The 13,763-nt window shown below is 43.0% G+C and overlaps 1 protein-coding gene and 1 pseudogene across 2 annotated transcripts in view; one reads left to right on the top strand and one right to left on the bottom strand.

Annotated features, from left to right (window-relative positions):
- The window catches only part of C6 (complement C6), a 162,293-nt gene that overhangs the window by 28,400 nt on the left and 120,130 nt on the right, over positions 1-13,763 (top strand). The window lies entirely within an intron of this gene.
- Positions 12,106-12,224, bottom strand: LOC134949842 (5S ribosomal RNA; annotated as a pseudogene).

Genomic DNA, 13,763 nt, shown 5'->3' with positions numbered 1-13,763 from the left:
GTAGTTAGGTTTAGGCACTAAGGGGGAGGGTTTGGGTTAGGCTGCAGGGAAGAGTGGGTTAGGTTTAGGCACCACCGAGGGAAGGTTATGGTCAGGCAATAAGGCGGGCAGTTAGGGTTAGACTGCGGAAAGGGAGGGTTAGTGTTAGGGGGTAGGGGAGAGGGAGGAACAGTCTTACGTCGGAATTTCCACTATTAGGATGCTGGCATCTGTATTTTGACCGACGGCATTCCATCAGCTGAGATATCATACTGAATCCCTCCACACATCTAAGACTACTTATATTCTGCATACAGCAATAGGGTTATCACCTGGCTAGTAAAAATGGGATTTTGTTCCATTGGTGGAAGAAACCGAAGAATGGTAGAAAGCAGAGGTGTAACTGTGGGAGGCAACAGAGTCAGCTGTAGGGGGGCACCTCTCCACCCCGTTCTGTGTGTTCAGTGACACCACTGATTTAAATTAATTGACAGCCCTCGCTATCTCTATCACCTTACAAGTGACACCCTCTTTATTATAAATACACATTTTACAAGTGTCGTATGCAGGATCAGAACCCACGACCTATTGCACTGGAAGCAGACACCTTGCTGATGAAGCTATTTGCTCCTATATAAAAAGCATGAGAATTCTAACTAAATTAAGTTACTTCTCTGACAATTACAAGTAACTTCATGTAGTTAGAATTCTCATGCTTCCTATACAGAAGCAACTAGCTCCATCAGTAAGGTGCATGTTTCCAGTGTAATAGGTCATGGGTTCTAATTCTGGGTATGACACTTGTTAAATAATTGTCAGAGAAAAAAAATAAGCATTGCGAGTGACTAAGCAGATCTATGTAGTGTGTGTCTGTACACTACATAGATCTGCCTAGTTGCAATGGTTTTCAGCTGATAATTCTATGTAGCAACTTTGTATAGTTAGAATCTACAATCTTGAAATGCAGGAACAAATAACTCTATCAGTAAGTTGTATGCTTTCTGTCTAACAAGTCATGAGGGGGCACCAATATTTATCTTGCTCAGGGCAACTGGGACAAACTTACGCCACCAGTAGAAAGTCCAGTAGTTTTACAGAAAAGTCGGACACTGAAACAGAACAAATGATTTTCATGTGGGCCTTCATAAATATCAGACAGAGCTATACTGTTAAATTCTTTTGGAAATAGAAAATTATTTAACTAAAATAGCATTTTCTAATTTAATTTAATATCATTGCATCACCACATTTTACACAATCATGTAATTAGAACAGTATGACTCATAAAATAACTGAATAACTGAAACCAAGATAAATTAATCTTATGCATTTTGTAACCTTATTTAGAACAGTAGATGATGATGATGATGATGATGATGGTGGTGATGATGATGATGATGATAAAACTGTACACATGAGCGAGTCAGCCATGTTGTGGGCTGAACTGGCAAGGCAGGCTATCCATCAACAAATTTACAAACCACTTTGTGTTTCATGCTTCAATTATGTAGTTCCCAGTAATTTGTATTCTAAATAACTGGGCAAATCAAGTTCTCATGCTTCGTGAAAATGTCTATGTCCCTGTCTTTACAGTATAAAATGCCCCCAAAAATGCTACTCAAATGGGGCTTCGTTTACAAGCACAAAATAGTTGAGCCACAGAGTAAAATTCTGTTTGTCAGTAACGTGGCAGTATTTGTAAATATGCCCTTTGATTTGTTCAAAAATGTATGGATTTACAGAGCTGGTTAGTAGAGGACAGAATCATATGTTGGTAGAGCGAGGGGGAGTTCTTTGCAGAATATGGAATGGTGCATTGGCCTATCTAGTTTTTCAACATAGAGAGAAAGACTAGCTGCAAAGGGATCAAAGACAAGCAGCAGGGGGTGAAAATCAAGCAGCAGAGGGAGTAGGAGAACCAGCAGAGGGTGAAAGAAAAGCAGAACAGGGTGAAAGGAAAGCAGCAGAGTGGATGGTGTAATGGTTAGCATTACTGCCTCACAGCACTGAGGTTATGGGTTCGATTCCCACCATGGCCCTAACTGTATGAAGTTTGTATATTCTCCCTGTACTTGCGTGGGTTTCCCCTGGGTTCTCCGTTTTCCTCCCACAATCCAAAAATGTACTGGTAGGTTAATTGGATCCTAACATAAAACTAACCCTAGCATGAATGTGTGTGCGTGTACATGTGGTAGGGAAAATAGGTTGTAAGCTCCACTGGGGCAGGGACTGATGTGAATGGGCAAATATTCTCTGTAAAGCGCTGCGGAATATATGTGCGCTACAAAAATAATTGGTAATAAATAATAATAAATAAGCAGAGAGAGAAAGTAAAGTAGTAGATAGATAAAGGCAAGCAGTGGAGGGAGAAAATCAAGCAGCAGAAGGCATACGGATAACAGCAAAGGTAGAAGGCAGCATAGGTAGAAAGATGAGCAAGAGAGCAAGTTAAGAGAAGCAGCAGAGGGAGAAAGACAACCAGCAGAGGATGAAAGGAAAGCAGCAGAGGGAGAAAGGAAAGCAGCAGAGGGAGACAGGCAAGCAGAAAAGGAAGAAAGTCAAGCAGCAAATGACATAAGGAAAGCAGCAAAGGTAGAAAGCAGAAGAGGGACAAAGAGGAGTAGGAGAGCTAGAAAACACCAGTAGCAGGAGAAAGGACTGAGAATAGGCTGAAAACTAAAGAAGAACTGTTATTGTTGGGATATTGTGCCACAAATTATTGTAAAATCTACTGGAAACATTACTACTAGTTTACGTCTGTCATTTCGTTATTTATTTTATTTTTAGTATAGTATATTTTATATTTTATATATATATTTTATATATAGTTTAGTATATTTTTTAAACAAGTACTCATTTGGTTCTTGTTGTATTCTGGTTTTACAAACCTAAAAGCAGCTTCATATTTGGCTGATTGTAGTAGAATCATAGGAGGCTGATTCCGGTGGATGTGCAGCCCTCCAACCTACAAAAGTAATGCACTAGTTTTATGGACTAGTTCCTACATACTGCATCTGTTTATCTCTGTGCCTACGAAAATATTCTTCTACTCATTTTTTTCCAGCATTTTTTTATTTATTACTTTGAACACGCAGCTTTGAGAAATTGTGTTTACTTCAAAAAACATGTTGAGATAACCCACAGGGGTTATAGCGAGCACCTGTGCAGTGAGAAAAGCATCCTGTCTGTTTATGGGCTCATGTAATTACTACACTCACCTGGGCAGGAAGGGAACAGTCAGAGCCATCACAGATATTGCTTGTTTGGATAATCTTCTATCCCCGGAGTCTCTCAACAGACTGCTACAGAATGGAAATAAACAAGTACAAGTTTGGTTCATTTAATTTGTACAAACATGTTCTAGATAATGTCTGTGAAATTAAATGCATTCAGCATGAGAGTTATTGATTAAACTGTAATATATTTAGAATTTATAAACTATATTACATGAAAACGGGGATGTTTCCGGGGATTTGGTATCACTTGCCCAAGGCAAGTGAAACACAACCCCCGATAACTGCGGCAACCTACAGCAGGTTGAAACTGCAAGAAGGGCGCCGCAGCCCGGGAGCCGGCACTCAGCTCTGGGACCTGCATCCCCCCTCTTCCCCCGCCCCCGGCAGCGGTCACATGACAGGGAGCGGTCATGTGACTGGGGGAGCCGGAGGTGTAGCGCTGCACTGGGAGCTGTCAGAAGCCGGTATGACAATGGTCAACACAAAAATTTTTTCCCCCAACTTTTTCATACTTTACCATCCTCATGGACTACAATTGGGAATAGTAGCCTGTGCCGAGTGCAGCGGTAGCAAAGCGAGGCGCCTTGCCTAAAGCAAGGTGGGCGAAGCGAGCCAAGTAAGGGGACGTTGTACACTAATGGGGCTTGTTTGTGGCAGACAGTGACAAAAAAAAATTAATAAATTGTGTCTACCTTTTTTTGTGTCGACTATTTGACCCTGTGGACCTTTTCTATTGTCTACCTCAGTGGTTTCCAAACTTTTTTGAATCACGACGCCCTGGAATATCAGATTTTTTTTTCACGGCACCCCCTAGGCCAAAAATGTCTTATTGAGAAATTTAGAAGGAAATATTACATTAAGTAGATCGTGTTTATATATGTCATCCTTAGGGTCAGTTGTGTGGTGAGGGACAGGATTTGCTTCTGTTTGGCCACATATTTTATGACTGGCAGCACGGCACACAGTTTGGGAACCTCTGGTCTACCTATTCCATGTTGACCTTTTGACCCTGACCATCGAATGCATGTTAAACGCTAATGATCGACCTATTGACTGTTTAGTGTAGATCTAATAATCCACACCAATCTGCTTGTGGGATAGGGACTTCGGCTCACTTGAATTCAGTTCGGTTTGAAAAGGCTTAGAGTAGGATATGGACAAGAAAATTCTTGACAGAGATTAGCTGAGATTTGTGCCAGTGTGGCTAAGCACATAAGTACATAGATTGCTCAAGCCAAATACATATATATATATATATATATACTAGGTGATTCATCGCGCCCTGTGGGCGCTCTTAACACCGTCGTAAGGGGATATGCCGCCTTAACCCTCACACGACTTTGTGTTGTTCAATATTTTTCGATTATATGATGTCTTACTTGCATTTCCAGTTGTGTGATTGGTAAACTATTGTATGACAAAAGGGCAGCTGATGGTGAATGAGGTGTAAGCCCTTGCCTGAGGGTGATCAACAACTGCAGGGCACGATGTACAGAATGTAGGTGTAAATGAAATGTATACCAAAAAACACTGTAGATATAAACTCTGAAATTACATGTTTTAAATTTGAAACACTTGTTTGAAAACAAAATTTTTAGTAAAGTGTCGGTCGTCACGAAGCAGCCGTCCTTGTTGTTTGTTTGGTGTAATGTGTACTTTGGCTTGATGTTGTTGTCGAGAACGTGATAAAGCAATGTAAAATGAACCATGTGAGAACACAGATGTCTGAAGATGAACTCCAACGTGATCGAATGTTTGTCCTTGTGATTTGTTTATGGTTATTGCGTAAACAGGAATTATTGTAAACAGTCTATGCCGCAGGATAAATGGCAATGTGGTATCAGTTGGAGCTAAATCAATATGGGGAATAAAGACTACGTCACCTTGGTTGCAGTATGGAATAATTCTGCTCTCTATGAAGTGACGTGCTAGGTGTTCTACAATCAATTGTGTGCCGTTACATAATCCCTTTTTTGGGTTAAGGTTGCGTAAAAGCATTATAATGACACCTTCTTTTAGTAGCAGGACATGTGGAGGCATTCCTGATGGTGTTTGGTTGTGAAGAAATTTAAGGGGGAAGGTTAAAGTGTAGTTGGGATCTTCACTTACCACAGAGTCTGCGCTGTAATAAATTGTTGCATCTCCAGCCATTAATGCCATTTTCTCATATGTCCTAGAGGATGCTGGGGTCATCATAGAACCATGGGGTATAGACGGGAGACGCAGGAGACATGGGCACTTTAAGACTTTGAAAGGGGTGTGAACTGGCTCCTCCCTCTATGCCCCTCCTCCAGAATCCAGTTTTAGAATTGTGCCCAGTGAGACTGGATGCACTAAGGGGAGCTCTACTGAGTTTCTCTGTAAAGACTTTTTGTTAGGTTTTTTTATTTTCAGGGAGGACTGCTGGCAACAGTCTCCCTGCATCGTGGGACTTAGGTGAGAGAAGTATGACCCACTTCTAGTGAGTTCAAGGGTTCTGCTTCTGGCTACAGGACACCATTAGCTCCTGAGGGTGCTGATCGCTGGGTACGCTCAGATGCTCGCTCCCACAGCCTGCCGTCACCCCCTTTCAGAGCCAGAAGTCAGAAGACAGGTGAGTGACTGAAGAAAAGAAGACTTCTCTTCAGTGACAGCATTTGCAGAGGTACAGTGTAGCGGGCAGATGCTGCGCGCCAAGCTCCCACTCACACAGCACTGCAGGGTGCAGGGCGCGGGGGGAAGGGGGGCAGCTGAAAACAATCCTCATAAGCACAGGGGACATTAGTGCAGCGGCACTGTGCCAACCCCCACCAGTATAAATATTGAAAAAAGCGGGACAGAAGCGCGCCATTATGGGGGCGGAGCTTCTTCCTCACAGCTCATGGCGCCATTTCCTCTCCACAAGCTGCAGAGATGCTGGTCCTCCACACACACTGACAAGTACCAGGGGTGCAAAACGGAGGGGGGAGGCATATAATTGATGCAATATATATAAGTGATAAAAGCGCTATAGGTCTGAAGCATTGTCTTGGCAGTTTCAGACCCATTTTTTCAGCACAGGGAAAATTCCCTCTGTGTCTCTCTGACAGACTTTACTGTGGGTCTGTCCCCTATATGCCCAGTGTGTCTGTGGGTGTTTGGTGCATGAGTGTTGACATGTCTGAGGCTGAAGGCTCTTCCCAGAAGGAGGCTGTATTAGGGACGCAGACGTCTGCGGGGGTGACCCTGTTGGCACCGCCGACACCTGATTGAGTAAATGTGTTGAACGCCTTGAATGCTAATGTGGCTCTTATTAGTAAGAGGTTAGATAAGTCTGAGTCGCAGACCCAGGCATGGAAGAAATCTGTGGAAGATATGTTATTCCAAAGTCAGGTCCCATCAGGGTCACAAAAACGTACGTTGGCCCAATTGGCAGACACTGATACCGACACGGACACTGATTCCAGTATCGACTGTAGCGATTCCAGGTTAGACCCAAAATTGGCAAAGAGCATTCAGTACATGATTGTGGCGGTTAAAGATATGTTACATATCACTGAGGACCCAGCTATCCCTGATAATAGGATCTGTATGTATAAAGAAAGGAAACCTGAGATAATGTTTCCGCCCTCTCATGAACTGAACACGCTATTTGAAAAAGTTTGGGAAGGTCCTGACAGAAAGTTTCAGATTCCCAAAAGAATTATAGCAGCTTATCCGTTTCCCTCGACGGATAGGGAAAGTGGGAGTCACCCCCCACTGTGGACAAAGCCTTGTCTCGTTTGTCTAAGAAGGTGGCTCTCCCGTCTCTTGACACGGTGGCCCTTAAGGATCCTGCGGATCGTAAACAAGAAACTATGTTGAAGTCCATTTATGTGACCACGGGTACACTACTCCGACCTGTCATTGTGTCTGCATTGGTAAGTAGTGCTATCGAAAAGTGGGCAGATAACTTTTCATCTGATATTGATACCCTAGATAGGGATAGCATCCTCTTGACGCTGGGTTATATCAAGGACGCTGCAGCATACCTTAAGGAAGCTGCGAGAGATATTGGTCTTTTGGGATCAAAGGCCAATGCCATGGCTGTCTCAGCTAGGCGTGCGTTGTGGATTCACCAATGGAATGCGGCTGCTGACTCCAAGAAAAGTATGGAATCTCTACCATGTAAAGGTAAGGCCTTATTTGGAGACGGCCTTGATGATTTGGTGTCTATGGCTACCACGGGTAAGTCATCCTTTTTACCTTATGTTCCTCCACAACAAAAGAAAACGCACCATTATCAGATGCAGTCCTTTCGGCCCAATAAATTCAGAAAGGGCCGGGGTTCTTCCTTCCTTGCTACTAGAGGAAGGGGAAGAGGTAAACGATATCCAGCCTTGTCAGGCTCCCAGGAGCAGAAGTCCTCCCAGGCTTCTACCAATTCCACCGCATGATGTTGGGGCTCCTATGCGGGAGTCCGCACCGGTGGGGTCCCATCTGAAACTATTCAGTCAGTTTTGGGTTTGTTCGAACCTAGACCCATGGATTTTACAAATAGTATCCCAAGGGTACAAGCTGGAGTTTCAAGACGTCCCCCCTCGCCGTTTTTTCAAATCGGCTTTACTAGCTTCTCTTCCCGACAGGGAGGTAGTTTGCAACGCAATACAAACATTGTGTCAAAATCAAGTTATCATCAAGGTTCCCCAGTCACAACAGGGAGAAGGTTTTTATTCGAGCCTGTTTGTGGTCCCGAAGCCGGACGGCTCAGTCAGACCAATCCTAAACCTGAAATCCCTGAATTTCTACCTAAAGAGATTCAAATTAAAGATGGAGTCTCTCCGAGCATTGATCTCCAGTCTGGAGGAAGGGGATTTTATGGTGTCGGTGGACATTAATGATGCCTACTTACACGTTCCCATTTATCCTCTGCATCAGACTTACCTGAGATTTGCAATACAGGATTGCCATTACCAATTTCAAACGTTGCCGTTTGGTCTATCCAATGGCGGAGATAATGGTTCTCCTTCGCAAGCAAGGAGTCACAATTATCCCATACTTGGACAATCTCCTGATAAAGGCGAGATCCAGGGACCAGATGGTCCAAAACGTTGCACTCTCCATGACAGTTCTTCAACAACATGGTTGGCTCCTAAACTTGCCAAAATCACAGTTGATTCCGACGATGCGGTTGTCGTTTTTGGGAAAGATATTGGACACAGAACTACAGAGAGTCTTTCTTCCTGTGGAAAAGCTCTGGAACTTCAGAGTCTGGTCAAACAAATTCTGAAACCAGCAAGAGTGTCAATCCATCAATGCATTCGGTTGCTGGGAAAGATGGTTGCGGCCTACGAGGCCATTCAGTTTGGCAGGTTCCATGCCAGAGTGTTCCAGTGGGACCTGTTGGACAAGGGGTCCGGGTCCCATCTACACATGCACCAGAGGATAATCCTGTCTTTCAAGACCAGGGTATCACTCATATGGTGGCTGCACAGCTCTCACCTCCTATAGGGGCGCAGGTTCGGGATACAGGATTGGATCCTAGTAACCACGGATGCAAGCCTCCGAGGCTGGGGGGCAGTCACAATGGGTGAAAAATTCCAGGGAAGATGGTCAAGTGAGGAAAATTGTCCCCACATAAATGTTATGGAGCTAAGGGCCATTTACAATGGCTTACTACAAGCGGGACATCTTCTTCGAGATTTGCCTGTACTGATCCAGTCGGACAATGTAACAGCAGTAGCGTACATAAACCGTCAGGGAGGAATGAAAAGCAGAGCGGCGATGGCAGAAACCACAAGGATTTTCCGCTGGGCGGAAAAGTATACAAGCACTCTGTCAGCAATCTTCATTCCAGGAGTGGACAACTGGGAAGCAGACTTCCTCAGGAGACACGATCTCCATCCAGGAGAGTGGGGCCTCCACCAAGAAGTCTTCGCAGAGGTGACAGGTCGTTGGGGAATTCCTCAAGTAGACATGATGGCTTCTCATCTCAACAAGAAGCTTCAGAGATATTGTTCCAGGTCAAGGGACCCTCAAGCGATTGCAGTGGATGCTCTTGTGACACTGTGGGTGTTTCAGTCAGTGTATGTATTCCCTCCACTTCATCTCATTTCAAAAGTTCTAAAGATCATAAAAAGAACAAAGATTTGAGCGATTATCATTGTTCCAGACTGGCCAAGGAGGGCTTGGTATCCAGATCTTCAGGAATTACTCATAGGAGATCCCTGGCCTCTTCCCCTGCGCGAGGACCAGTTACAACAGGGACCGTGCGTGTATCAGGACTTACCGTGGCTACGTTTGAAGGCGTGGCAGTTGAACGCAAGATCCTATCCCGAAAGGGTATTTCCAGTGAAGTCATTCCCACACTTATTCAGGCTAAAAAAGAGGTAACGTCTATACATTACCACCGTATTTGGAGAAAATATGTGTCTTGGTGTGAAGCCAAGAAGGCTCCTACAGAAGAGTTTCACCTAGGACGGTTTCTCCATTTTCTACAAGCAGGTGTGGATGCGGGCCTAAAATTGGGCTCAATCAAGGTTCAGATTTCAGCCTTATCGATTTTCTTTCAGAAACAATTGGCCTCCCTTCCAGAAGTTCAGACTTTCGTGAAGGGCGTATTGCACATCCAACCTCCATTTGTGCCTCTAGTGGCACCATGGGATCTTAATGTGGTGTTGCAATTCCTTCAATCACATTGGTTTGAACCTTTACGGAAGGTGGAGTTGAAATTCCTCACTTGGGAAGTGGTCATCCTGTTGGCCTTGGCATCTGCAAGGCAGGTGTCTGAGTTGGCGGCCTTGTCTCACAAGAGCCCTTATTTGATATTCCATGAAGATAGAGCTGAATTGAGGACACGTCAGCAATTTTTACTGAAGGTAACATAGTAACATAGTAACTAAGGTTGAAAAAAGACAATTGTCCATCCAGTTCAACCGATTTGTGGTCTCCTATGAAGGATTATTTTGTATAAAATTTTGACTGATGTTGATGACTGCCGTTACGTTTTACCCCTCTTTTTTATGATAACCATAGTGCGTGACTATGCCCCATAACCCTGGATATCCTTATCCATTAGGAATTTATCGAACCCATTCTTAAAGGTGTTGACTGAGTCGGCCATTACAACTCCCTCAGGCAGGGAATTCCAAACACGTATCGTCTTTACCGTAAAAAAGACTTTACGCCGTATTGTGCGGAATCTCCTCTCCTCTAACCTGAGTGAGTGTCCACGAATTCTCTGTGTTGATCTAACCAAAAACAGGTCCTGCGCAAGATCTGTATATTGTCCCCTTATATATTTGTAGATGTTGATCATGTCCCCTCTTAACCTCCTCTTTTCCAGTGTAAATATGCCTAGTCTTGCAAGCCTTTCCTCGTATTCCAGCATCTCCATACCCTTAATTAGTTTGGTCGCCCGCCTCTGAACCTTTTCTAGCTCCAAGATATCCTTTTTGTAGTATGGTGCCAAGAATTGTACACAGTATTCCAGGTGAGGCCTCATAAGTGATTTATATAACGGGAGTATAATACTCTCATCCCTAGCATCAATTCCCCGTTTTATGCATGCTAATATCTTATTAGCCTTCTTTGCTGCAGTACTACTTTGGGTACTACTGCTTAGTTTGCTATCTATGAGGACACCTAAGTCCTTTTCCAGTACAGAATCCCCTAATGTTACCCCATTTAGTAGGTAGGTGTTTTTTTTGTTCTTGTTACCACAGTGCATTACCTTACACTTGTCTGTATTGAAGCGCATTCTTCATTTCGCTGCCCAAGCTTCTAATTTAACTAAGTCGTTCTGAAGCGACTCAGCATCCCCCTCCGCATTTATAACTTTACACAATTTGGTATCATCTGCAAAAATTGACACCATGCTCTCTAGACCTTCTGTTAGGTCGTTAATGAAAATATTGAACAATAGCTGTCCTAATACTGAGCCTTGCGGCACACCACTTAGCACTTCAGTCCAATTTGAAAAAGATCCATTAACCACAATGCGCTGCTCCCTATTATCTAACCAGTTTTTGACCCAAGTGCATATTGTGCTTCCTAGCCCTGTTTCTTGTAGCTTGTAGATAAGTCTCCTGTGTGGTACAGTGTCGAATGCTTTGGCAAAATCTAAAAAGATTACATCCACCTCTTTACCCTGATCTAGGTTTGCGCTTACTGTTTCATAAAAGCCAAGTAAGTTGGTTTGACAGGATCTGTCCTTCATAAACCCATGTTGATTCCTTTTAATGACCTTATTGACTTCAAGGAACTTCTGAATACTATCTCTTAGAATACCTTCCAATACTTTGCCCACTATAGATGTAAGACTAACTGGTCTATAATTACCTGATTCAGCTTTACTTCCCTTTTTGAATATAGGCACTACTTCCGCTATACGCCAGTCTTTGGGAACCATACCTGATATTACTGAATCCTTAAGGATCAACAATAGCGGTTTTGCAAGTTCAGAGTGAATCTCCATTAGAAGCCTTGGGTGAAGACCATCGGGACCTGGTGACTTATTAATCTTGCAACAGGAAAGGAGAAAAGAAGACGCTTTTGTGGGTGCACTCTTAAGTATTTTTTAAGTTTCAGAGGAAACAATGATATTCTATTAAAAATATAATTTTTATTTACAAGATCAAATAAAATGGAATAGTAGTTGGATATACAAATAAATAAAAGAGAAAAAAGGAACACAGAACAAATATTACTAGTATAAATACTAAATAACGGTTCCGAACTGTCTGGGTTTCAAATACAGATTAATCTCAATTGAACACCTGAAAATTAATGCTCTTGGAGTAATGCAGGTTAGGAAACAATGACACCTCAATGATGTTAATAATTCTGGTCAGCTACAATTACTTGTTACTTGTATTGAGAAGAGGATAGAAAAGACAGAATAAGCAAGATGAATCTGCTGTCAGTGTTAGACCCTGAGCATGACCGTCCAAATCTTCTACTGAACTGAGTATTCCTCAAGAGTCTCCCACTTGAGTACTAACCCAGCCCAACACTGCTTAGCTTCCAAGATCGGAAGGATTCGGGCGTTGCCAGTGTGGTATGAAAGTAGAAGGAGTATCTAATGTTAATGGGCTCTGGAATCACTGATGAGAGTTCACGAATTAATGTAGAGAATAGAATAGATAGTGGTTGGAAGATGAAAAATAGGGGATCTGCTGCCAATGTTAGACAGGGATAAATATCCCTGAATCAATGGTGAGAGTCCTGAAAAATAGATAAAAGTAGGAAAAAAGCAGAGAAAGGTGAAAAAATTAATTTGTACCAAAAAGGCTCTTGATAGCAACCTATGGTAAATTCCAGCAATTCGCTAGAAAAACCTGGGTGAATAAAGTATAAATAAATGGTATATTCAAAATGACTTAATTCATGTATAACTTCAAAACTGTAGGGTACAAAATTACCCAAGGTGTTTGCAAGACCAAATAATGGAAAAAGAAAGAAATTAAATTTTAACCTGTAAGGATAATCCAAATATATGGTTCACACTGAACGGATTGATGTTCTATGTCTCCAAAAAATGTCCTGAGTATAATTGAAACAAGTGGCTAAAAAGTAGCTGATTTGTAACAACAGTTCTATGATCAGGAGGAAGATAAATTGCAACTTTATTATAGTTCTGTGACAACAAGGCTCCAATTGCATGAGAGGTGATTAGATAACCTTAATAAGTATTCTGAGTATAATGATTCTATGGACAAGTTATCAAAAAGAAGTAAAATTAGAAAGTAAGAAAAGGAGAGGTTCTGGAAAACAATGAAACAGTAACATGTAATTAATGTATTAGATTTAGAGCTCCAATATCCCAGTATAATTCAACAATATTGGGTATTATGAGATGGAAAGATTCTATACACCGGCTGCCAATGAAAAAAGTCCTTTTATAATCAAGAGACTAACGGCCATAATAGACCAGATATAAGTCAATTTTATAAGGCAGTGTATGGAACTATAATAAACGTCAAGATATACGATAATGGGATAATATGTAAGGATGTTACCCGAGTCCAAAATATAGGATTCATATGTCGTGCTACTTGAGCGCGAGGATGGAGGAAACTGTCGGCCGCTGGTTTTGCACAAGATACGGTGTACACAAGATATGTCCGTGACTGAGTCCAAATGGCCCGTCGCTGAGGCGCGCCGTGGTTGCGGGATGCAGTGTAGCCGCAGGGCTAAATGAGAGGTCCTGCTGAGTCCGTATCAGAGATGGGACGCGGTGTCAGGTACTCGTCGCTGAAGCATGCTGCGGTTGCGGGATACAGTGTGACCGCAGGGCTTAATGTGACAAGTCTTTCTGAATCCGTGTCAGAGGTGAAAAGTGATGTCAGGTGCCACGTCGTGGAGGTGCATAATGGACAGAGGATGCCGGGCGGACGCTGGGCTGGATAAGACAAGGCTGCACAAAGCTCAGGCTGTCAGGAGACGGCTGTAACCCCAGGCAGTGATGTGTGGAAGACGCGTTTCGCCCGTTCACCAGGCTTGGTCCCTTACTGTTCCATAGTTTGCTCGTGCGGGCTTTATATTGGTGCCGGCTGGCAAGTGTCCAATCAAAAGGGGGGTGAGTCATACGTTTTCGGATTGTTGTACAGA

This window comes from Pseudophryne corroboree, chromosome 1 (assembly GCF_028390025.1).
Source record: "Pseudophryne corroboree isolate aPseCor3 chromosome 1, aPseCor3.hap2, whole genome shotgun sequence".
Lineage (NCBI taxonomy): Eukaryota > Metazoa > Chordata > Amphibia > Anura > Myobatrachidae > Pseudophryne > Pseudophryne corroboree.
This window is presented reverse-complemented; position numbering and strand designations above follow the sequence as displayed.